This window comes from Poromitra crassiceps, assembly GCF_964638095.1.
Source record: "Poromitra crassiceps genome assembly, chromosome: 18".
In the NCBI taxonomy this organism is placed as follows: Eukaryota; Metazoa; Chordata; class Actinopteri; order Beryciformes; family Melamphaidae; genus Poromitra; species Poromitra crassiceps.
Genome location: NC_139636.1, coordinates 16,664,963 through 16,669,449, shown reverse-complemented (window position 1 = coordinate 16,669,449; position 4,487 = coordinate 16,664,963). Strand labels below are relative to the sequence as shown.

Genomic DNA, 4,487 nt, shown 5'->3' with positions numbered 1-4,487 from the left:
CATCATCATCGTAATCTTTTCCTTTTTTCCTTTGACCTGTTCTGCACAATTGATCACCATGGCCATGAACATCAGAAATCCTCTTTTGTCGACACATACAGTATGTTTTGTTCAATTCCCTTCCGTTTCTGCTCTGGTTCCCTTTCTACTTCCTCCATTTTATCATTTCTCTCCACTCTTTGAACCGCTTCAGCATAAGATATCCCATTCACTTCTACTCTAATGTTGTTCACTTTCACTTTTATTCACCTTTATTCTCTTTGGGCACTGTTTTGACCCTGCGTGATGATTTCCATTGCAGTGTAGGCATGTCGCCTCATCTTCCCCTAGCGTACACTGATCTATGTCACAACCTTCCTTGCCACACCTCCCACATCTTCTGATCCCTCTACACACAGCAGCTACATGACCATACTCTTGACAACAGTAACATCGCAGCGGAGCTCTCTCAAACGACCTTACCCTATTCACCTTATGTAGCCACGCCCATTTGACCCGGGTTGTGTGGTCGTGTCACGACGTCCGGCTAAAAAAAAGAAAAAGAAAAAGGCCGGCTGCTCCAATCCCAGCTAGCAGATCATGGGCGGGCCGCCGGCGGCAAGCCGGAGACCAATTCGGCGGGCCACCGTCGGCAGCCGCAGCGGCTCCGCTGCGGTCGTGCTAGTCGGTGAAACAGCGGTCCGCCGGGGTGGCTCGCTGGCGGTCCGCTGGCGGCACCAGCGTACACAGCCAGCGGCCCTTGCACGGCACGCTGATGGCATGCCGCTGGTATTGCACCTCCCAGCCCCCATATACATTGTTATGCTAATGCTTGCATGCAGTGCTTCTCCACTGGCAGGGCTCCCTTCCTCTCATACTTAAATATGGTGGTAATTTCTGAGGTAGTCTACTTGGTTAAAAAAGGTTGAGAACCACTTCAATAATGCACATAATTACAATGATTTAAATGATAACATGTGAGTATTCATACAACAATAATAATTTAAAGGAGAACAGATCCGTGAACTTTTTGTTATTTTATTTATGGACATAAGAAATCAATCAAAGGATGATGATTTGACAACTGTGCATTGCAAATAGCAAAAAACTTGACAACTCTGTAGCTATATGTTGCATATTATGTAGGCTATATATTAAAAAAAAACACATCAAGCCAAAAATAATGTATAAAAAAAAACAAAGCAAAGCAAAATCTGCCTTAAATAGTGCAATAGTCAAATAAAACAGTCATAAAGATACAAATAGAAAACAGGCATAAAGTCACGCACAGCAGCACATCATAGATATTCCTTTTCCACCGTGTTCCAAAAAGTAAATTTTATATAAAATTGTGTGTTATTATAGGTGGGTAATTATCAAGGACTGTAATGATTGTAAGTCAATACTAGCAGGGGGAGTCTAGTATATAAATAAACAATAGTCTCAAGATTCAAGCTTACTTAATAGCCATAATGAACATGTTACAAATGAGGAATTTGTCTTTGTGCAGTATGCAGCGCAGCAATACAAATCAGGCAGACAGAAAGGCAATTTTCAAATTAATTTGCATTAAAGTGCAAAGTAACAGACCTTGAAAGTGACATAGTGGAGTCCATGTAAATGTCCGTGGCGTGTAATAAGTCCATAAAATGCCCAGTAAGTCCTTAAGTGATGTGTAATGGTTGTGTCCATGGCCGTGGGATAATAATGTCCATATGAAAGATGTCAAGTGTCTTCAAGTGTCTGTGGGATAAGTCCATGGGGGGCATGGGCTTGTGGAGGGTTTCGGGTCTCATTGAAGAGGCGGATAGCCAAGTCCGAGTCACGAGTGCCTCGAGTCGAGTCACGAGTCCTGGACTTGGACTCCTGGACTCGAGAACACTTGCAGGCAGAGGGAGTCACAGGTCTTTTTCTCTTTGACGGCGTTGCACGTGGTGGACAAGGCCGGCTCCTCCGAAACCCAGCTATGCAGCGGAGAGAGATGGACGAGAGGTGAACAAGAAAGATTGAGGACATGAATACTAGTCATTACAGTTTGTTGAAGTACAATTTTATATGTATTAAAACAAAAAGGGGGGCGGGGGGCACACACACACATACACATGGAGGCATTGTGACATCACTGATGCAATAATATTTAGTGAGAGCAACACACACACACACGGGCGTGCCAATAGGGCAGGCGAGGCCAAGCTATGGCTAAAGAAATAATAATTTTCCATAAGAATATTTATAAAAAATAAAATAGAAACCTTACCTTTAAAACTATCTACGAGGTCTTGAAGTTGCCACTCCGCCAATGTGTCTCTGACAAAGCTGTCCATTGGCCCAACCTGAAACAAACAAAGGGAGCTACATTAGAAAAATAAAATAGCTATTTGAATGCCTTTTATGATGCTGCTAGGAGGGATTTTTGAGCTGATACCTATAACAGACAAATATCTGCTTCTCTTGTCCGATAAGCGATAATAATTTCACATTTTTGTATTTATGCAGCTGCTGGACTCTAGCAGCTTCATATGGCTCATCTCAAGCCTGTTTGGTCCAAAATAGAGCTTGCATCAGTGTGGGGGTAAAAGGAAATAAATAATACAAACGATTTACAGACTAACAGTCACAGACTGTAACGGTCTGTAACGTTAGTTTTGATCTCATCTTACATGGCCGTGCACGCAAACAGAAGAATATGCACGCAGTAAATTAACGTGAGCAGCAACACACTAACAATGGGCTGTACTCTGTAACGTTAGTTTAATCAATTGTCTGTTTATAGCCGCGAAAGCAAACGGAATTATGTACGTTAACGTTAAACGGCCGAATAACACCGTTAAATGGTGTATTGATATATCCAGAATGAGCACAAAATAGATGTTTGCAACCGATGCCTTTTTACGTTTTACTCCAAGAAACGTGGAAGGTTTTTAACAAGATGTAGATGGCCCATGCATTTCTTCACTGGGTAGAGTGGCTAACGCTAGCCTCTGCTACTTGTAGGCCTATGTGTAACACAAAAAGCTGTCTACACAACGTCATTTAACTATTAGCCATCTAACTTGTTGTTATCTGCCTAACCAGCGAAATGGCTAATGGTAAGATCGCAGCAGAGCACAATAGGATTTACAAATATAGCGTTAAATATTCTTACCGATCTGCTTTTCAAAGAGCCCCGAAGTTTTCAGTGTTCTTTGTTGTCGTGCACGTCTTGTTTTTCTTGTGATGAAGTTGCAAGAAGGCAGCGGATGATCGCCACCAACCGGTCTGTTATTGTCCGTATATCGCTTTTATAATCAGTCCTGTGTTTTGTAGATAGGTGAAGACAAGTCATGGTTTAAAACGACTTTTTCAAAGATTGTTGCTATCAGTACTCGGCGCATGTTTGCTTCCTGAAATCCCATTCATAAAATGGCGCCAGGACACACGTAGCCTCAATGGCCTGGACGCAGACACAACGTCACACTACGGCAACGCAAAAGTGCCAAAATTCTTCACTTCCCATCGTCACTCTCAACCCCCCCCCCCCCCCCTCCCTCCCAATAATCTTTATTTCAAACTGTTAACATTACACACACAAAAACAACATCAGACAAATGGATACAGATGAGACATGGGGGGGGGGATATATAGACTGCAGTGCAGACCTGACCAGTGTAATAAAGTAGAGAGAGAGAGAGAGAGAGAGAGAGAGAGAGAGAGAGAGAGAGAGAGAGAGAGAGAGAGAGAGACATCATCCTGCATCTGGCTGAAAAATATAACACTGCATACCCAGTGAATAAATGACCCACGTTTATTCTTCTTGGACATCTACCTATTATTATTTGCACTTTATTTATTTATTTATTTATTTATATTCCAGGGACAAAACAATTGTTCCAGAGGTTAAATTAGGCTACAACTGGGTAGACACAGCCCTGTTGTGCCTTAAATTTTGTGTAGGCCTATACAATATTTTGCCAAAAATATGTTGCTATCTTCTATAAACATTCCAAATTTGACATGTTCAAGTAGAAATGCATCAATGCTAGATTATCCATAAATTAAAATTAGGCCAATTATGAGTAATTTTGCAGGGGAAAAAAGTGATCTTTTGTCTCCACATCTGTATTGCAAAATTCATACAGATTCACATTCTACTCCTAAAATGATTTTTTCCCCTTTGTGTACACACACACACACACACACACACACACACACACACACACACACACACACACACACATATATACAGATCCTTTAAAAAAATTGAATATCATGGAAATAACATGGATAACCGTGGACTTCAGCGGATTGTCAAGCAAAGACGATTCAAAAAATTTGGCAGAGATTCAGAGGGAGTGGACTGAGGCTGGAGTCAGTCATAACTGAGAAGTAACTGCTGATTTTCTTCACACTATAATACTTTCTTGAAATACTGTATTGGGGGTCTTCTGGAGCTGTAGGCCAAAATTATGAAAAATGAAACAAATAAAGGCTAGAAATATTTCACTTTGTGTGTAATGAATCTATAATCT

At 41.4% G+C, this 4,487-nt stretch overlaps 1 long non-coding RNA gene across 1 annotated transcript; it reads right to left on the bottom strand.

Annotated features, from left to right (window-relative positions):
* Nucleotides 1–1,053: 1,053 nt before the first annotated feature.
* LOC310792600 lies at nt 1,054–3,360 on the bottom strand. Its single transcript, XR_014553490.1, has 3 exons — nt 3,125–3,360; nt 2,237–2,312; nt 1,054–1,943 (listed from the first exon to the last, which is right to left on the bottom strand). It is a non-coding gene; the product is annotated as an uncharacterized lncRNA (long non-coding RNA).
* Nucleotides 3,361–4,487: the final 1,127 nt, after the last annotated feature.